The sequence below is a fragment of the Macrotis lagotis genome, chromosome 8 (genome assembly GCF_037893015.1).
Source record: "Macrotis lagotis isolate mMagLag1 chromosome 8, bilby.v1.9.chrom.fasta, whole genome shotgun sequence".
NCBI classification, from domain to species: Eukaryota; Metazoa; Chordata; class Mammalia; order Peramelemorphia; family Peramelidae; genus Macrotis; species Macrotis lagotis.
The window spans coordinates 107,648,271-107,670,794 of NC_133665.1; the positions used below are offsets into that span (position 1 = coordinate 107,648,271).

At 38.9% G+C, this 22,524-nt stretch overlaps 1 protein-coding gene across 3 annotated transcripts in view; it reads right to left on the reverse strand.

The window, feature by feature from the left end:
* CACNA2D2 (calcium voltage-gated channel auxiliary subunit alpha2delta 2) overlaps positions 1–22,524 on the reverse strand; it is a 417,883-nt gene that overhangs the window by 390,785 nt on the left and 4,574 nt on the right. The window lies entirely within an intron of this gene.

Here is a 22,524-nt window from a genome sequence, read left to right on the forward strand (position 1 = left end):
CAATGTGATCACTAACATAAAGATAGCAGGAGAAGGGTTCTGATTAGGTGTTCTGTCTCTGATCTTTTGTAGGAGGAGTTAGGTGCCTCAGGGATAGACCTGAAGTTAGGAAGATACATGTTCACATTTGACCTCAGATATTTTACTATGTGACTCTGGGAAAGTCACTTAGGCTCTTTTTGCTTTAATCCACTAGAGAAGGAAATGGAAAACCATTCAAGTATCTGTCAAGAATACTCCATATGAAGTCATGAAGAGTTGGATATGACTGAACAAAAAATGGATTAGACTTACATGATTATATATGTGTAATTATTAATACTTATATATCTATGACTATACAACTCCCTGCCATATTGCAGTCATATTTCTATGATTTAAGGGTTCAAAACAAAAGCCCCTTCTCTGGGCAATAGCCATTAGCTTTAGGATTAGGGGAAGAGGGTGGGCATGCCAAGCTCATATGCACACATACACACACACCAGCTTGATCCAATCCCAGTCCCACCAAATTCTTACATAAGAAAGCATGCTAAATAAGAGTGACCTCATTCACTCAAGTAAATAAAAACTGAACAAGTTCTAGAGACTAGAATACACTCCAAAATATATAAATGAATTTGTTTTCTAGTTGGGAGTGAAATATCTCAGCTTAAAGAGTTCTTCCCCCAAACGGATAAAGTTTCTAAGGGGGGCAGTTTTGAAATTAAGGGCATGCTGAAGTCTTTCTTTCCCACTTTGGAGTTGGTTCCTGAGAATGTCTGTAACTTCACATTCTCTCTCAAAGAATCCCAAGTTCAAATCTCAGTTGCAAGTTCAAGCAAGAAGCTACTTCATTTTTTCAAGCCTGTTTCCTAATATGTAAAACAAGAAAAATAATATTTGCAATCTCACAAAATCATTATGAAGAAAGGTCTTTGCAAATGTAAGGTGTCCTAGATATATGACTTGTAATTACTATTATTATTTTTACGGCATCTCTTAGATCTCATTTCCCCAATTCATTCTAAGGTTAAACTACAGATAAATATAGTAGATAACTTGGTCCCTCTTGATTCAGAATCAGAATGGAAAAATTTCAAAGTACCTTATAATCTAACCATAACTGTTGGAATTTATCTCGTTCAAGGACTTGGAAAGTCCCTTTACATAAAACAGATAATATGCTGATTATAAATCATTCTTATCTATTATTAAACTTGGTAACCTAAATATTTCTCTATGGGGCAAGATCTTTGTTTAAGGCATATTTTGGAACTGACAGCAGGATGGGAGATAGGGTGAAGGTGGGGACTTCAGAGCTCATCCAGTTTCACTCATACCTGGAAAGGAATCCTATCTAGAGTGGTCCAGACAAGCGATTATTCATTTTTATGTGAACTATATAATTTGAACTTTCAGTTAATTCATACTGAGCCTTCATGGAATTAGCCTGAATATCTAGGGAGGCAACAGGGATGTAAGTTTGAAGCAGAAGTCTGCTACTTAACAGCCTGTATGACCCTGGACAATACCCTTTCCATTTCTGGAGTATAATGTAAGTTTGCTGAGGGCAAATCCTGTTGATTCTTCTCAAAATCCTGTCTGTATCTCCAGAGTGTCTTGCACCAAAAAATACTGCTGGAACAGTCTCAAGTTTCCCCATCTGTAAAACGGTCGGGGGGGGGGGGTGGATAGGGAATAGCCTTGGGGATCCCTAGGGTCCTTCCCAATCATAAATTCATGAGCTATGAGAGATCAATGAGGTCTGACCAAATAAGACAAGGCAGCTGAAGCAACAACCCCATTAATTTGACTAAAGTTAAGCAATTCGGGAAACTTGGCCTGAAGTGTTCCATCACTAGAGGGTGCAAGGTGTAAAAGAGACAAAGGACTCAATAAATCAACTGAAGCAAAATCAATACTCAATCATTTATTTCTTAAACACACATCAAGTTCATGCAAGGGAACATATTAATGTATAGTAGCACATTCACTCCACCCACTCTCCACCCCCACCCCCACCCTCTGCTTCTCACTCAGATCATGAAACAAGATTCCACATCTGGGGTGCCAAGGGAACATGAGCAACCAACAAGAATTAAAGGCATGCTGCTTAACTTTCAGTTGAGGTCAGTGCCTGGCCCCAGAGCTATACAGGGGCAGTTCTCAGGTCGGTGTCTATTAAGATGAGGTCACAAACAGAGCCCCTCTGCTCTTTTTTAGATTCCAGCAATCTACCAAGACTTTTCTGAGTCATCAAGAAGCCATCTTGAGAGACCTGATGCCCTAAATGTCTCCACATTCTCGCTACTACTCTAGGGTAGGTTAATTCCATCTGTCTTATCTACTATGGAAATATTCTGATTATAGAATCCTTGAGACAGGGTGGGATTTCAATAGCCTGTCTTAGGCAAACAAATTTCCAGCCTTTCCAGACAATCTTAGCCTTTGAAAACAATCTGTAAATAGTTCTGGTGGAAAAAACCCTTCCTTCAAGGCTCATATCTAATATCACCTCCATAAAGCTTTTCCTGAACATATTCCACCCTACACTGGTCACTCCCCAAATGAAAATGACTTCTCCCTCTTCACATTTCTAATGGTTCTTTGCCTTGTCATCCTCTCTCTGGAATCACAATTATTTGCATTCTTGTGTCCCTCACAATTGGTGAATTCAATGAAGTCAAAGGATCTTAGATTATAGATCGGGAAGGACTTTAAAGAGTCTCTGTCTAATTCAACTTTCACATTACTTTGCAGTTACAGTTGTCCAAGGGTAGAATTTGCTTCTTAAGGGGATAGTGAATTTTCTGTCACTTATCTTCAGACAAAGGTTTACTGGCCATTTGGAGTGGCCACTCTTTAAGTCAGATCTTGGACTAGCTAACCTTTGTGATTCATTGTCAGCTCTGAGGCTCTGATTCTAAGGCAGGGTGTAAGGTTATTTTTTATTTTTTATCTTTGCTTCCCTAGTCCCTGGAACAGTGACTTTCACATAGGACTATAGATTTAGAGCTAGATGAGACCTTCGAAGTCTTCTAATCCAACCCCTTCACTTTACAAATGAGGAAACTGAGGTCCAGAGAGGTCCAGATACTTAGTCAATATTTTTGGAATGAAATCGGGGCTGGACTTAATGAACTCTCCAAGTCCTTTCTAATCTCTGATTGACATATTTAGCTTGTACAACAGCTGGTTATTCCAGGGCTGCCTGCTTCCTTCATTAATTTCCCTGATCTCTCTTCTACAACTTTCATTGATGTTGCCTAGGTTTGTCATAAAACCATCACTGGCTCCTGAAATGCCACCTCTCCCTAGGTCTTTATTAACCCCTTTCCTCTCTCAACAATCAACTGCATGGGGAGGGAGATAAAAGTAACAGAATCAAGTTCTGTCTTCAGGGAACTCCCAGTCAGAATTGAACAAAGGAACAGCAGCTGCAGCACACCCAGACCTTAAGTTTAAGGAACTTTTAATCTGGGGGAGACAGAGAAGGTAGGAACTCCCAGGCTGCATCTTCAGGGGACCTATAGTCTGTGAGAGATAGAAAAGCGGACCTCTAGTCTATGGGAGACAGAGAAGGAACAAACCCGAATCTGTCTTGAGGTAGTTCAGTCTGGAAGCGACCAAAGAGAAGCAGACTCAGGAGCTGCCTTTAGGTAGTACAGTCTTGGGAATGGGGTTAGGGAGCAGGCATTTAGAAGAAAGAAAATTCAAACAAGAAACAACTGCATTTTATCCCATCTAAGTCTTTATGGTTTGGATCAAGCAAGAACCATGGGGGATCTGAGGGATGAGAGATCAGAGGATCAGTGTGAGGTAAGTTTGGCAGACTAAGGAAAAGGTGTAACCAAGGTTTTCTATGGGAAATAGAAATTGTGCTGGGCAGTATCTGGTGAGATGAGGAGAAAGTCAGGAGGCACTAAGGGGAGGAAAGATGTGAACAAAGGCTAAGAGCAGAAATGAGTCCCCTTTGTACCTCTCAAGCCCTCCCTACTAGCTGCTCTTGTCCGCATTGCCACAGGCAGCACACATGTACACGCATGCATAAACACATAGAGCAAGTAAATATTCCATTATCTGGACAGACAACAACTCAACAGTGTCCGGGAACAGATACCAAGTCCCCTAGTGAAATCCGATTTGTGTCTTTATCCATGCCCAACTCCCTCTGGGTTGCAATCTCATGGACTAAAGCAACTCAGCAGCTGTTTCATTCTACTCTAGAACAAGGCCTTTCTTTGGCAACAGGGGGTCGCTGGGACTACTGATGTCTCCTGTCTCTGGCAGTTTGGCTAACTCACTCTCTCTGTTATTTTTGGGTTTGGGTTTTTGCAGGGCAATGGGGTTAAGTGACTTGCCCAAGGTCACACAGTTAGGTTAATTATTAAATGTTTGAGGTTGGATTTGAATCAGGTCCTCCTGACTCCAGGACTGGTGGCTCTATCCACTGCACCACCTAACTGCCCTGATTAACCCTCTCTTTTGGCCCAATGTTTGCTCTGGATCCACCCCCAGCTCTTCTCTTCACAATCAAATCCAACCTGAAAGAGAAAGGAAGGTACATAAGGGGAAGTCAAGATCTGACCCTCTGTACTTTGTATTTCATTCCCTGAGGTTATAGGATCATTTATTTAGGAACGGAAAGGACTTCAGAGGCAGTCAGTAGGACTGAGACCCAAAGAGGTCATATAAATTGCTCAAGGTCTTTCTGACTTCTAGCACATCTCTCATGAGGTGGGCTGATCAGCAGTTTAGTCCCTTCAGCAGGACATCTATCTAGAAAAACTCCATCACATGGGACCATATGCAAACAAAATTTGTACTTTAAGCCAATCTTCACATATATACATATGCCCACAGGCACATACCTTAGTACCTGCCTAGAAACTCTGATCCCAGTGCTTCCTAGAATCTAACTTCCACATTCCTTGACCAAAAATACATCTTATGCCATATATTTTCTTGTCTTCTTTCTTCAGAATTAAGATTATTACTCTACAATGATAATAATCTAGTGAAATTTCCCTCTCACTGCAAGAATTCAAATCTCATCTCATTTCATTCCCATAATGACCCTATTGGTAAGTTGGTAAGTTTTATATATATATATATATATATATATATATATATATATATATATATATATATATATACACATATATATATGTATATATATATATATTTATCTCCATTTACAGATGAAAAAACTGAGGCTTGCTTATTGTTTAATTGTGTCCAACTCTTCATGAACCTATTTGGGGTTTTCTTGGCAAACATACTGTAGTGGTTTGTCATTTTCTTCTCCAACTCATTTGACAGATAAGGAAGCTGAGGCAAACAGGGTTAAACTTGCCCCCCCCCATGGCACACCTGAGGCTTGGTCTGAACTCAAATCTTCCTGATTCCAGACTGAATGAGCCACCTAGCTATGATTTGACTGTGATTATAGTTTAAAGTTAAGTATGAGAGACAAGATTCAGGATCAGGTCATCCCTGACTCTAGATTCATTGTTTTGGGTTTGGAGTTTTGTTTCTTTTTTTTTTTTTATCATGTACACAATGATCCCTCTCAAATTCTACATCTCTAGACTTAATCTGTTTCCTTAGTCCTGAGCCCCCATCTTCCTGGATCCCTGCCAGTACTTCAAACTCCATTTCTTGGTCTATCAGCAATGCTGTAGGATCTCAGGTTTTCTTGGAATTTTCTTGGCAAAGAAAACCTGGTAGAGGTCAGTTAGTACTTCTGGCCTGCAGGTTTCTCACCTATGAAAATGAAAGGGTTACACTAGATGACCTCCAATGTCTCTTCCAACTGGAAGTCTATGATCCTAACCTCTTAGGTACAAACTTGGATTTACTGTGATGATAGAGTGTGACAAGTACCAAATTGGAAGTCTAAGGACATGGCCTCAGACTCAAACTCTGTCATTCATGTCATCTCCTCTTTAGAATGAGGGGGTTGAACTCCAGTGGAGATTCTGTCTTGTTATACCCCTCCCTCCAAAAAGCCACCCATTTTGACTTGAAACCTGAGAGACATCTTTGACTCTATTTTTTTCCCTATCCTTAATCCCACCTCCAATTTCAATCAACTGCCAAGTATGGCCAATTCTATCTTCACTAATACCTTTCAAATCAGTCCCTTTCTCCTTAGCACTCTGGTTCAAAAATCCCTCATTATCTTTTGCCTGGCTAATGTAATATCCTCCTAATTTGACTCCCTGCCTATATAGCCTCCTCTTTAATGCATCTTCACAGATGTCAAAATGATCTTCTTAATTTATAGAGCCAATCATGTCACTCTCCCACTCAAAAATCTTCAGTGGCTCCTTATTGCTGCTAATACTAAATAAAAACTCCTCAGTCTGTTATTCAAGCCCTTTCACAATTTGCCTCCAATCTACTTTCCCAGTCTTATTTAACTCTGCTCCACTTCACAAATCATCTTATGACAAAGAGATGACTGTTGATGATGTTCATCCTTCATAATCAAAGAGGACTGTGTCATATACATGATGATATGATTTGCACAATTATGTTTATTATAGTGAGGAAAGGGTTATGCAAAAATATCCTTTTCACTTTTGCAAAACCATTCCAACCCATGACCTGACTTTAGGATACGGGACTATTGATCCTACTGATGCTTTAGGAGTTTCTTGGCCTATGAATTAGATTTTTCTTCCTCCCCTTTCAATGAGGCAACCTGGCACATCAACCAGGCTGAGCAAGCAACATCATGTGATTCCTTTCCTCTCAGACCTTTCTCCTTTAAGTTATTCAACAGAGAATGATATGATTGGCAACAGCTTTGACATTAGGACAATATCATCTTGCCACTCATGGATCTATGCTACTCTGCTCTGTTAGTGCACTTTCCAGAGCACAATGACTGTAGACTCTGTGTGTGTGTGTGTGTGTGTGTGTGTGTGTGTGTGTGTGTATTGTGCCCTATGCTTGGTTGGAATGGATCCTTACTCACCTTCACCTTTCAGAAGTTCTCTTCCTCAAAGCCTCAGATCTATCACAAAGCCTTTCCTGATCCCTCTAAGTAAAAGTGCTCTTCCCATTAGAATAGAAGTGCCTTGCAAATATACTTCTATTTGCTTATATTTCTATGCAGGATTTTTTGCTGGATTTTTGCTGAATTCTCTCTCCTCCAATTTTCCTTGGCCAGATGCCTCCTTTGCTGCCTTATCACCTACCTTATTATCGTACAGATCAGTAGACATGCCATGGCCCTTGCAATAAAATATGAACCTCTTAAAAGCAGAGAACACGGCAATGCTTATCTTTCCATTCCTAGCAATTAACAGTATACCTAGTAGGGAGTGCACCATTAATAAATGATTGTTGACTGAAGAGATCACAACTTTCTTTGCATTGGGACAAAACTCAGGATCATCTGATCTAACCTCACTTCTGCTATAGGAATCCCAATATTGCCCAGTACTTTGCCAGGAGCTGTCCTTGGCAATTCTCTTATTCTCCCAGATGGTATAATTATTTGTGCCCTTAAAATGGATGGTCCTCCAGAGACAAGTTCCAGTGCCTAGGACAATATCTTACACATGGGATGCTTAAGATATGTTTGCTCAGTGAGGGAAATAAGAAATTCTAGATCGCAAAGGGATCTTAGAAATCATCCCTGTTTTTCCTTCTTATTTTCCAGATGGGGAAACAAGAGGTTCATAAAAGTGACTTGCTCAAGTGTTTAAGTCAAAAGTCATTTAATCTATCAAAAGAGAAGACTTTAAGAACATGCATGCCCATATTTATAAAGGGATAACACCCAGTAATTGAAATTTATTTACCTTCTTAGTCCTCATTTTGCTCATCTATAAATAGAAGGTTGAGGTTAGAGTTTCTAAGGCCACTTTTAGCTCTCAATCCTATAATCTTGCATTCAGTCATAGGGAACCCTCAAAAGGTTCCCATCTATTCCATGACAGACAGCTTTATTTCAAAAATTCCTTGAACCAAAAATCTGCTTTCCAGTATCTCTCCTCCCACCCCAAGCACTACCACTCCTGGTTCAATTTAACAAATATTTTTTGAATGTTTTATTTTTTTCAATTACATACAAAGATAGTTTCCAACATTCATCTTTTGGTAAGCTTTTGAGTTCTACATTTTTCTACTTTCCTTTCTTCCCTCCCATGACAGGGAATATTCTGATATAGGTTGTACATGTACAATGTATTTCCATATTTGTCATGTTCAACATATATTTAAGTTTATACTATGTACTGTACACTGGAATGTCAATGATAAAAAAAAACAACTTTCTGCCTTCTAAAATTAAGTAGAAATAGTCTCTCTCCTTCAACAGTTCTTCAGATCCTTTAGGGCAGCTAACACATGTGTCCTTAAAATCGTCTCTTTGATTGGTCAAATGGCTTTTGATTGAACTCTGTATACTTAAGTACTTAAGTACTTACCACTCTGAATTGCTCTAACTTGTTCCTGCAATGTGGATCCCAGATCTGAATACCCCAGTACCCCAGTCTGGTCACACCAGTTTAAAATAGTAGGACTGTCACCTCCATCTGAATGAGGTTGAATAAAATCTTATCAGTGATTGTTGGATGCTACAAATAATATTGAATCACCCAAAATGCCTAGACATTTTTCTACATGCATCATTTGGCCATTGCTGGGTGACTTTGTGCAAGTTACTTTTCCATCACAAAGTGAAGAGGTAAGCCCAGCAGAGATTCAAGCTCTCAGACCTGTCCTTAATATCTTCAGAAGCTTGAGGGCACTTTGAGGCAGCTCTTAAATTCCCAGAGATGTAACTATTGTCTTTGTGCATGAATCCCAAATCTGCTAGGTATCTCCCCTAGGATCTCCTGTAGACATCTAAAATTCAATATGTCCCAAAATGGATTCATTATTTCTTTCTCATTCCCAATCCCTACATTTTCCAAGAACGTGACTTGTCCAAGGCAATGTAGGGAGTTAAACTAAGGTCTTCTGATCCTCTAAATTCAAGATCTGAACCTTACACTTTCTACTATCTAGATGGATAGAGTGCTAGGGATGGAGTTCAAAGATCCATCTTCCTGAGTTCAAATCCAGCCCCAGACATGGATCTTTCCTATTTTTATTAAAAGTACCATCAGCCCTCCAACAACATCCAAAACCTTGGCATCATCTTCCACTTTTCACTCTACTCACCCCCATAACCAAACAGCTACCACGTCTCATTGCTCTGATCTCATTATTATTTCTTGTATCCATCTGCTTTCTAGTTCTACCACTTCCAGTTTAATTCAAGTCCTCATCACCTCTCAGTTGGAGTGTTGTAGTAGCTTCCTAATTAGTCTCCCAGCACCTAGTCTTTCCCTAATCTACTCCATCCTCCATATGGTGACAAACTGATATTACTAAAACACAGGGATGACTCAGTCACTCCCCTCCTCAAGAGTCGTAAGTAACTCCCTCCTCCCCTCTGCCTCCCGGAATCCTTCAAGGCTCTGTGCCATGTCCTTCCAAAGACCTTTCCTGTTTGCTCCACTTGTTAGTCCCTCACCTTCATATGTATATTCTAGAAATCACTTTATTTTATCTATATTTTGTATTTAATTATGTGTGTGTGTGTGTGTGTGTGTGTGTTTGTTTTCCTCCAGTAAGCTCCTTGAGGACAGGGATTGTTTCATTTTGTGTTTGTCTCTAGCATATGGCACAGTATTTGGCATATAGTAGGACTGAATAAATGCCTGTTCATTGTTGGATTCTGAGTCTTACTTTTTTGCTTCTGTGAAATGAGTGTAATACTTATCCTATTCCCTGCTTCCCAAAGTTGTTGGGGGAAAGCACTTTGAAACTTCTTTTAAAGCAGTACAGACTATAAATGAGTAATTAGTAATACTTACTTTCACTGCTTACATTGTGTGACCTTGGCCAAATCATTCCACCTCTTGAGAAATGGTCATCAGGTTGCTGGCATAACCAAAATACTTTGTAAATATTTAAGCATCATGGGAACTAGAGCTATTAATACTATACACTTGAAAGGTATGAATAAAGACTCCCCCAGTCCAAGGGAACTCTCCCTGGAAACCAGAAGCTGAAGCATCCATCATGTCTTGGGGACAGATAGAAGGGGCAATTTCCCCTGCTAACCTGTTCAACCGTCATTGGAATAGCCCCCTGACATTCCAGGTACCTCTTTTCAGCTGGTGAATCTGCACCAGCACCATGTGGGCCAATACACTAAAAAGGTCAAGTGATAGAGCTTTCTCAACTATTTGTCTTAACAACAATAACAATAACAGCATCAGCCGTAATAATATTATTGTAGAACAGAAGGGGACTGCACAGGACCAATGACCATTTACAATCTTTATTGCCATGGGTTGCTGTTGCCAAAGAATCCATCGGGTCTTCTGGTGATGAGCCTTTCTTTGCTTTGCTAGTCTGGTCCTCAGAAGACTCAATCTATTGCCAAGGCCATAAATGAAGCCTTTCCATCCTGGCAGAACCTGCCAGAGCTTCACTCTGCTAGCATGGTTTTCTAGAGCCTAGAGTCATCTCCATATCAAATTTTTTGCAATGATCATAGCAGTGACAGAAAAGGAGACAAGAGATGCTATGAATCACACAGTGTTTAGAGCATCATCTACAAACTTTAACTTGACTGTTGGCACTCTAAAATGTGAGATCCTTGTCCAAAGACCAAAAAGAGGACACACTTCTGGAGGAGTTCAATCCTATCAATCTTGACATTTTGGCTGCAAACCAAAAGAAAAAAGAAAGTGGATGCTAAATGGAAGATGACTCACAGGTACTCAATGCATAAGGAGGCAAAGAGAAGAAGTGGCCTAGTTTGTCTTATCTTATGCCCAAAGGCAACAAGAAACATGATTTCATGGGGCATTTGGCCATCTTGTATTGCAGTGTTCATGATCAATATCTGCACAAAAACTGCTGTGAAAATAATGCACAAGAATTGGTTGCTCAGGATGTAGAGAAATTCTGTAAAGAACATACTAAGAGCCTTCATATCCAATCAACATATTCTTTGATACCTGAGGGAGGCTGGGACATTTGTTAATCATATAGAAGACTAGCACCTTTGCATAATTAATCCTTTCTTTGAGAAAAGACTTGGAAGAAAACTGGAAGTAGTAAGTATTAAATAATACTTTTAAAAATGAAATAGATTATATTTTAACAGACAGGAGAAGATTCATTATTGATATAGGAGTTGATCCTAAATCAGTTGTCTATATAGATTCAGACCCCCTTACTTGTTAAAGCAAGGGTCAGTATTAGTTTCAAAGCTAAAGAAAAATAACTAAGAGGAAATTATTATATCATGTGAATTTGGAACAATTTAATCCTTAATTTTCTTTGTCAGACTTTATTAATACCAAAAAAATTAATCAAGGGAACATAAACAACCATAGTTCTATATGTCTACTTTTCCATATATATTCACAAAATCTTTATGAAACTCTTTATGAAATGCATCTATACAAGCATCAAGGGCATTTCCAATCTGGGTATTAGTCAGGAACAGGTAAGCTATTCTTTCCCATACTGTAATCAGTTGAACAGAGCAACAAATCCCCTTGTGCTTGAAGAAACTTTCAATTCATTAAAACAAAAATGCCAATTTAAAGGCTCTTTTTTTTTAAAGATTTTTCAAGGCAATGGGGTTAAGTGGCTTGCCCAAGGCCACACGGCTAGGTAATTATTAAGTGTCTGAAGTCAGATTTGAACCCAGGTACTCCTGACTCCAAGGCCAGTGCTCTATTCACTGCAGCACCTAGCCGCCCCCTAAAGGCTCTTTTCAAACAAGGTCTCTGATTCATTTATCAAAGTCATTCAAAATTCCTCAAGTGAGCTAACAATGAAAGCATCCTTGCTCAACAATAAATGAATCACTAACAATAGGTGAGGTCTAAAACAGGGAGAAGTATTCTTGACCAAGGCATTTTGACATAGTGATGGAGGAGATCAGGGTAGGAACCCAACTTGGAGAGGATTTCCTGTAGATGCAGATGGTAAGGTCTTCTATATGCCTTTGTTTGAAGATGATATCATTCTGATTGCCAACAACACATTGCAAAGTGCCCTTAAAAAGATCTATAAGTGGGGTGGAGCCAAGATGGCAGTAGGAAGGCAGGAATTCCTGGAAACTCATTTCCTTCCAAAACTCCAAAAGCTGTTAAATTATGACTCTAGTCATGTGTGTGTGAATATATCTAGATATACTTTATTCACACACATATATGTACATATGCTTGTATACATATATGTGTATGCTTATATGCATAGATACATATATATGTATATATTGGAGAGACAATACAACTGGATAAATTGGACCCAGAATTAAAAAAGAGAGAGTAGAGCAGGCTGAATTGCTTTCATGAAATTGTAAAACTCTTTTAATGACTCCTAGCTTCTCTTGGGAACAAAGTCCCATCCTTTTAATACTAATAGTCTGCCAGTGTTGTTGTATAGTCACAATGCAGGAATTATAGCGGTCTCCAAGAATTGAAAATGGTTATCATGTAGAAAACAGTGCAAATGTATATGGTGGTCATGTATGTTATGTGAGAGTTGGGTTTGAACTTAGGATTTCTGATTCCAAGTCTAATAGTCTTTCCACATTTGTGTAGACACACACCACACACACATACACACACACACATATATGTACACAAATTTACAGTTACATGTGAATATATACACAAAGATTAAGCTTGACTTTAATCATATCTGTGCTTAGTACAAAGACTGAATAGGAAAAGAAACATTTAAAAACTATCACATAAGTTTTAGCTATTCCCTTTTCCAAAGAAAAATATTTGTCATTTTTATTTATTTTTTGAACACTTGTCAACCTCTAAAATGAATGACCTTTAAGACTTCAAAGCTAGCATTTTAGAAGGAACAGGCATCTTGTGAAATCATGAAATTGGGGAAGGGAACAGAGGCTACAAAACCCAGTTACTACAACTCCCAAATGCCACAATTGGGCACAGGAAACTGCTACCTTGACAGGGTGTTGCACCCAAATGATGAAATCAAGGGCCCTAGAAACATAAACATATGTATTCACACATATTTACAGAGAGAATCTCTTCTTTCAACCTACTCACAAGCTCCTTCCCATTCTGGCTTTGGACTAACACAAGTAGGTAGCTTTAACTAAATATCAAACGATATATGGAAATTCCCAATTTACATACACTTGTATACACACCCAGATACACACACACACACACACACACACACACACACACACACACACAACATTTACACAATATTTATGCAAAAGGACTGTTCATTTAGTGAAAGTGTTACTGGTCCTCTAAGCTCCCTTCTAGCTTGGAGATTCTGCATTGTTAGCTTCCATGATTCACAATAAATACGCAGCTCATTAAGAACATTTAAAATATGATTTAAATTACAGAACTTTGATTGAGAGTGAGGAAACTCATTTCAAGTCCTAATCCTGTCTTGAATTTTATATGACCTTGGATATGTCCCTCGTCCTCTGTGGGGCTCAGTTTCCACTTTCAAAAATTGAAATTAGGATAAGGTTACTATAAAATTAGAGGGAGGAGGGATTATTTGCATTGTCAAAGGATTGTTTTACCTTGAAAAATAATTCATCAGAGTTCCTTTAAAAGTAAAGGACTCAGGGGAGGTAAATGGTACAGTGGATAGAGCACCAGCCCTGGAGTCAGGAGGAACTGAATTCAAATCCATTCTCAGACACTTGATACTTACTAGCTGTGTGACCTTGAGCAATGCCCCACCAAAAAACCCCAAACAAACAAAAAAGAGTAGTGAACTCCTCTCTTGATACATTTAAAACAAGAATCAATTTGCAAAAAAAAAAAAAAATGTATTTCCAGGAAGGAATATGTTGCATGAAGAAGGGCCCTCATATGCTGCCATCATACTTGAAGTGTAGACAGTTATAACTTTCCATCTAAGTCTGAAGTTTTGTATTTCTTGACATAAAGGCTTGCAAATGTGAGTATACACATCATGATGGTTTTATTTTTCAGTGTATGAAACAAGTCTGTTTCCCAAGCTGAGAACTGGCATTAACCTCCAAGGCAGCTGGGAAGAAAAATGACAGAGATGAGTAGGCTTGTCTGAGGCAGAAAGAGAAACTGGAAAACCAAAATATCAATCTACCTCTAAGATTTTCCTGGGTAACCCTGTATATCCAGCTTTGTGTTTGACCAGATCGTGAGAAAGAGAAAAAAGGAATCAAACCTAGACCCTTTCCTCAGGGAGTTCCAAGTCTTAGGAACAGAGAAGAGTAATTAAATTCAATAAATATGTATTAAAAGTCTATTTTGTGCAAGAAGGATCTTTATTGGGTGCTAGAGATAGGAAAAGGAAATAATACCTGCTTTCAAGAAGTTGATATTTTATTGGAAGGAGACAAAATGTATGATAAAATGTCATTTTAGGTGAGAAAGCGATTACTAGCAACTGAGATGAGGCTTGGGGGAAGACAAGGATTTTGAAAGGGAAGGGACTGCAGAGGAATGCTATATGCAAATGAAAGGAGGTGGGAGATGGCACTTCATGCTTCAGTAGTAGGTACTAGAGAAGAATCATCTGCCTACTGCTAGAAGAGACCTTAGAGGTCATTTCATTCAACCCTCTCATTTTATAGATTACGAAACTGAGACCCATAGAGGTTCAATAACTTGCCCCAGAGCACACAGATATTAAATACAAATAGCTTGATTGAAGTTCAAGTAAATCAATAAACTAAACAATCCAAGTCAATTGATTAGTCAATCAAGAAACATTTACTAAAAGTCTATTATGTTTTAGACATTTTGCTTTGTGCAAGGTGTACAAAACTAAAAATGAAATAGTCCTGCCCTCAAGGAGTTTATATTCTATTGGGGGAGACAAGATGGACAAAATAAGGGAATCAGGAAAGGCTTTTTCGGAAAGTTTTGATTGGATGGTGTTTTGAAGGACTCAAAGATTCTAAGATACAGAAACAGAAATTAAGTGGGAGGCATAACAAAGGTCAGTACAAGGTAGACAGGAGAATTAGAATGATATGCATGACAGCAAGCCATGCAGATTGAGCACTGACTTTGAAATCATAGGGCCTAGATTCAGATCTTACCTCTGGCAATTACTGTGTAAAACCTCAGGCAAGCTACTGAACCTCCCTGGACCTTTGTTTCTTCATGTGCAAAATGAGAGGTTTGAACAACATCTCCTCTGAGGTCCCTCTTGGGTCTAAATATGTGAACATGTGAGGCATGGCTGGGTCATATAGTAGAATGGAAAGATTAAGTGGGAATCACATTGTATAGGTCTTTAAAAGCTAAGTTTCTTTTTTTAAAAAAATGTAATGAAACCAGACTCCAAGAATGAGTTGGAGCTAGATTGCAGAGGGACTCAAATCTTAGACAGAGAAATTCTAATTTTATTTTCAAGGCAGTGGGGAACCAATAAAGGTTGTTATTGAGTAGTGACATGGTCAGCTACACAGTTGGAAGATTATATTGGCAGCTCTGTAAAGAAAGGACTGGAGTGACTGGAGGAAGAAAGACAAAAGAGGAACAAGTCTTCACCTTACCTTCAAAATCTGAGTTTGAGGGTTGTATGAGGAGAAAAAGAGGAGAAATAAATCCAGATTCTGTCTCTGGGTATTCCAGTCTCTCACACAATAACTTATCTATAACCCCTGAGGAGTCAATAAAGGTGGGATGGTCTGGGGACATGGGCTTGTCCCAGATCTGCCCCTTATCTATGTGACCTTGAGCAGTTCCATCCCTTTTCTGGGCTTATTCAAGACATGGGTTAAATAAGATCATTTGATGGCTTCAAAATAAATGCAAATACAAAAGGAACTGGAAGAAAAGAAGATCAGTGCAGGCCTGTGATGTCAGGGAAAACTTCCTGGAAGAGTAGGATCATTAAGCTAACTCAGAAAGACAAGGGGGAACTGAAGAGGCAGAAATGAGGAGAAAGGATATTCCAGCTTGGAGAACAGTTGAGTGACGGAAAGACTAGCTGGGAGATGAAGAACTCTTACTGAGGAAGTACTGAGAGAAATGACTTGATAGACCTGGAAAGGAAGCTATTTTCTTCTCTCACTCATTTACTATTTTTTCTTGATAAAGAGCTGAAATTTCCTTGTTTTTTTCAAAAAATAAGAAATTATTTCCCAAGGGAGAATTTTGATGATCAGTAGGAAACACTTTAGTTTCCACTTCTTCATAGTTAAATAATTAACAGATCATCACTATAAGGTGGGTCATAGTCATAGGCTTCCTTCTAGTTCTTTCAAGTTGGGGACAATGAGGCAGGAATCCCCAAGCAGCTCATTTCTGAAATAGCTCTATGGATGGTGCAGGGAACCCTCTGGGTCAGATATGCTTGCCCAAATCTAGGAGCTGGCTTTATCCAACCTGAGGAAACATTTTTTAAATGTATATGTACATACACATAATGTGTGTGTGTGTGTGTGTGTGCAATGGGGATGAGAATAGAGATGGGGTAACAGCATATGGATTAGGAGTCAAATCTCCATCACTAATACACTGTGTGACCTTGGGCAAGGCACTTGCCCAGACTCTTAGAAAACAGAAGAAATCATATTAATCATCTTAGAAATCATCTCATCCCATCAAATAATCAACAGGTCTACTATATGCCAGTGAGGACACAAAGACCACCCATAATGTAATCCTGCCCTCCAGGAGCTTATCATCCACTGGAGAAAAGAGCTTGCACAAACACAGATAAATATAAACTATAATAAAAAAAAGCAAACATCAGATAATCTTGGAGGGAAGTACTACCAGCTGGTGAGCAGTAAAAAAAGGTATCAATTCAGAGGTGTTGCTTGAACTAAGGTTGAAAGAAACTAGGAATTCTAGCTATGAGGAAAGAGAGTACAGGATAGTGTGTTCAAAAACAAGGAGATGGGAGATGGAATGATGTGACTAGACCAAAGAGTCTGTCAGGGGGAGTAATGAGTGACAAGCATGGAAAAGGGATGAAGTGAAGGCTTAAAATACTATACAGAAGTTTGTTTTTTTATTCCTGAGGCAATAGGGAACCACTGACACTTTTTGAGAAGGGGTCAGACTTGCGCTTTTAGAAACATCAGCTTGGCATCTGTGTGTAGAATGGATTATAAGAGAAAAACTTGAAACTAGGAGAGTAATTAGAATTCCACTGCAACAGTCCAAGTGAGAGATAATAAGAACTGAAAAACGATGTTGATTCTTTCAAGGGAGAAGATGGGGCAGTTGCAAGAGATACTGTAAAGAGAATTTACAAGACTGCCACTGATTGGATGTGAGGTGTGAGGAAGAGTGAGAATTAAGCATTACAAACCTGGGGGGTGACAGGAAGGATTCTGTCACTCTCAACGGAAGTTGGAATATTAGAAAGAAGTATGGGTTTTGGGAAAAAAGATGATTTCAATTTTGGCCACAGTCAGTTTGAGATGCTTAAGTAGGGAACTCAGATAATGATTTAGAGCATAGTATATAGACCTGGGAATAATCTGCAGAGAGATGATAATTGCTGTCCTCAGAACTAATGAGATGACTTCAGATGAGAAACTTTGGAACACAAAGGTTAAGTGACTTGCCCAAGGTCACACAAAACTAAGATTCCTGATTTTAGGCAGGTTCAGGGAATCAAGAATTAAGAATTAAGGAAATGGGGCAGCTAGGTGGTCCAGTGGATAGAGCACCAACGTTGGAGTCAGGAGGACCGGAGTTCAAATCTGACCTCAGACACTTAATAATTATCTAGCTGTGTGACCTTGGGCAAACCCCATTGCCTTGCAACAACAAAAAGAATTAAGGAACCAAGAATTAATTCCTGCTTAATGCAGGAAATCTAATCCTCAAAAGGGAGCTCATAGGTCAGCTTAGTCCATACAGATGTATAAATTTACAGTTTAGTAGAAGGAAATAAGATCTAGTCATAGATAAATATATGTTAGCTAGGCTATGATATACTTAAGAAAAGTATAAAATTCTGTGAGATCCTAAGAGGCAATGGTGACCTCTAGCTAGAAGGAATCAGGGAAAGTTTCATGAAGGAGGTGACTGATGCAGGTCCAAAATGGACAAATTAGATTCCACCATGAAGAAAATGGAGGTGAAGGGGAATGATCTATCTAGGGTGATACATCTAGTAAGTAACAGGATCAGGATTCTAATGGAGATCCTCAAACTCCCAAGTCTAATAATCTTTCCAGTACTCCACAATGTCCCTTGGGATTTAATAATAAGGAATCAATGAGATGAAACAAAATGAAACAAAAACACCAGGAATGAGGGGCTTGGATAAGATGTCAGCATTAAAAGGCATCACAATATGGCTGCAACCCACATATGGCTGCAACCCACATTTGCTATCTCATTGGCTCCTCTCCAGGTATGTGCAAGTTAATTTTTAACAACCAGCTTTCCAGGAAAAAAAACCCACAAAAATACAGGACATACTTCTAAGCTTAATGTGCATTATTAACATTTTTCAACATCACTTTCTTGGATCATCAATAAATCAGTTTCTGATCTGTAGCATTTGCCAGTTTCCAAGGTGTAAATGTTCACACTGAAAATTTAATCATCTCAAGCTGGTACAAGTGGATTCCAGCATACCCTTGCACATCTCCCACTGTTGACCACCACACTGCAGCCAAAGAGAATGATTTGAAGTGATCCATCCATCTGGTCCCGTTTATCCAACCATCTTCTGCCTGGTAGAATTTGACTTACCCTTTTAAGACCCACTTCAATGCCAATTCCTCCACGAAACTTTCTCCAATTTCCATTTCCCCTTTGTATCTCACAGAATTTTATAGTTTTCTTAATCACATATCATAGTCTGGTTTACAAATTATATTCATTGATGGCCAATTTCTCATCCTTTACTAAATTATAAGCTCCTTTTTGGGTACTATGGTACAGAACAAAGAGTTTTAGCTTTGCATTGAGAATAAATGGATCACCTTGGACAAGTCACCTTCACATCTTCTATAAAATGAGATTAGAACTTGTTCACTAAATTCCTTTCTACTCTTTAAATTCTATGATCCTCTTAATTTCTCAACCCTCATCCAACCAGAAGAAAACAAGCCATTTAGAATAATGAACTGAATCTAGAATCAAAGCATGGGTTCCAATCCCAACTATGCCACATAGTACCCATGCAACCTTGGCAAACTACCATACTTCCCCCCACCTCAGTTTTGTCATCTGTAACAATGAGAATGCTGCACTAGATAATCTTTGTCTTCTGGTTCCAAATTCTTAAATATTAGGACAGAGATGATGTCTTAGCTCTACATCTCTTTGAGTGTGGGGCACTACTATAGTAATTACTCAATGAACGCATGCATCTTGAAGATATCTGACAGACATAGTCAGGTATACTATACTATGATTTGGAATCCAAAGAGAAATGCACAGACCACATCCAAGAGCGAAAATTAGATGTAAACTCTCTCCTTCTAAAAGATACCAGATTAAAATGACTGTGAAATTTATCTTCAAAAATTTCTTTATCTAGGAAACAAAAATCACAACCCCCTAAGTTATGCCTCAATTAGGGCTGTGTGTTAATTTCTACCTTATCACATTGGGCCCTTTCCATCTGATTGAAGCCACTTTTGGCTTTCCAAAGCTCCATTCCTGGGACAAGGACTGAAGGATCTGTCCTCAAGTTTTCATTGATACACAAATAATCTCCTCAGCAGGTATTATTGGGGGAAGGAAGTGGTGACTTGGGGGGAAATTAGCATTTCATGTTTTCTCAACATATAGTGGAAAGAAAACTGGGCTAGGAATCAGGGAGTTGGGTCAGTTTTATTATCACCACTAAACCTAGGTCTTAGTTTCCTTCTCTGTGAAATAAAAAAAAAAAAATGAGAGGATTACAGATTTAGAAGTACAAGGCACTTTCAAGGTCACCTAATCCAATTCCCTGATTTTATAATGAAGGAAAATGAGAGGAGGTTAAAGAGTTTTCTCAAGGTTATAGGAGGATTCTTACTCCAAAATTCAGTACTCTTTTCACTGCACAATTTCTTCTCAAACAGAGCTTGATAGTCTCTAGAGGTATCTCCCAGCTCTTATAGTCTGTATTCTAAGATCAACTGAAGTCAATTCAATTTGACAAACATTTATTAAATGCCTACTATGTACAAAACATTATGCTAGCCTTGGGAATATAAAGGCAAAGAAAAAAAGAAATAATTTTGTCTTTAAGGACTATCTGGGGGCATTCAACATATAACCACTTAGAAAATAAAAAAGTACATTATACAAAAAATACAAAATAATTTCAAGATAGAGAAATACTAATTATTGGGAAGAATAAATAAGCAGAGGATTCATAGAAGAGGTGACAACTAAGCTATGTTTTCAAAGAAGCTAAGAAATGAAGTAGCAATGAAGATGACAGGCATTCCAGACATGGACCCCTCTAGAAGGAAGGAGTGTTAGGATGGTGCAGTGGATAGAGCACTTGGCCTCAGTTCAATTCTGGCCTCAGGCACTTATTAACATTGTGACCCTGGCCAAATCAATTAACATTGGCTGCCTCCATTTCCTCATCTGTAAAATGAACTGGAGAAGGAAATGGCAAACCACTGCAGTATCTTTGCCAAGAAAGGGGTTATAAAGAGTCAGACACAGCAAAAATGATTGAAAGACAACAACAATAAAACTCCTAGAGAAGTCAAGAAGTATGAGGACTGAGAAAATGCCATTGGGTATAGCAGTTAGGAGTTCAATGGTAAGGCTGGAACAGGGGTTGGTCTGATTTTGGCTAAGAGACTGAGAAATGAATCGGAGGTAAGAAGATGGAGGCAAGAATACAGACAACCATTTCTAAACCTTTGGCTATGAGAGGAAAAAGAATGGTACGATCAGGTGGAGAATTTTTTTTTTAATACATGGAGAAGGCTTGAGGAATTTTACAATGAGGAAGGAGTTAATGGATAAAGAGAGGCTGAAGTAGAAAGAAAAGGAATGATGAAGGTGGCAAATCCCTGGAAAAGATGGAAGAGGTGGGAGAAAGAGTACAAAGTTAGCTTTAGCAAGAAGTCTTGCTTCTTCATCAGAGAACAATGCAAAGAAGGAAGAGTAGGCAATGTGAAAGGGTATGTTGTTAGTGATGGCTGTCAGTGGGGGTAGGGTGTGCTGCTGGGAGAAGAAAAGAACATACCTCAGAGGGTTGAGATGTAAAGTTCTCTGCTAAGAGCAAGAGGAAGACAAGATGATACAGGAGGTTTGAGAAGGAGGGAGAAGGTTTGGAATAGCCACTGTAGATAGTGTGATTGATTAAAAAGTCAATCAGGAAAGAATAAAAACAAGCACCAGTGAAGCCCTAGTTGAAATTAGTTAGCATAAATTTATAAGCCTTCTTGGCACAGTCCTCCAAGAATGACTGAAAGGAAGATGGTAGATAGCTGGAATCCCATTCAAAGATTCTATGAATTGGATTTTAAGGTAAAACAATTTAGATGTTTGAGTGATAATCTAAAAAAGAGGTCACTGAATACCTGTGGAATGTCCCATTTGCCCACAAATGTGGATGGTGAGGGGAGGTGAAGTGATAGGAGCAGGACTTCAATCTTCTGCAAAAGAGGTCTTATAGTTAGGATTTGGGGAAGAGGAGAAGGTGAGGAATTAGGAATATAAAGAGAACATTGAGACATGAAATATTTAGGGGAAATATCTAAAGGTACCTCATTGTTCAGTCCCCATCTTTGACAGAGGATATCACTGCCTGAGTTAAGGAACATTTACTAAGCTCTATGCTGGCCCTCAGGGAGCTTACAATCTTCTAGTGGAGCTAAAATTCTAAAAAACAAGAACAGAAACACAGGAAAAAATAGAATCAAGTGCTAAATAGTTTGGAACAGGAGTTTAGTATAAGCATTCCATGACAGAGATGAGCTTAAGGTAAATCTTGAAGGGGAGAGGTTGTTGTAAATAGAAGACTAGGAGAACATTCTGGTGGGGAGAGAAAGTAGTATGAGTGAAAGCACAAGAATGAGTAATATGGGGGAGGGGTGGGCCAGGAAAAGAAAAAAGGAGGTAAGGGAAAAGATCATCATGGGTAGTAAAAGAATACTGAAATCAGAGTATGAATCCAGACTCTGTTGCTTTTTACCTGTATGACCTTGGATAAGTCACTTTTGCTCTCTCTGCAATGCAGCCTCCTCCTCTATTAAATAAGAAGATTGAACTAAAAAATCCATAATATCTTTTCACAAAAGGTTTCACATCCTATGAGCCCATTCAATATTCCTACAAGATTCCCTGCCTCTGGGGAGCCTAGCATGCTTATAAGAAATGGACACATCAGCTAGGCACAAGCCAAAAATTATTCTGGAGTCCATGGTATCTGATGGGGCTTTTTCTAGATACAAATTCTTATTCATTTTAGTAACACCAAATATTCTATAAATGCAGGCAGCCACTTCCCCCCCCCCAAACAAGATGTAGAAAGTGGGGGGAATAGAAACAGTCTCTGTGGCAGTGGCTCACC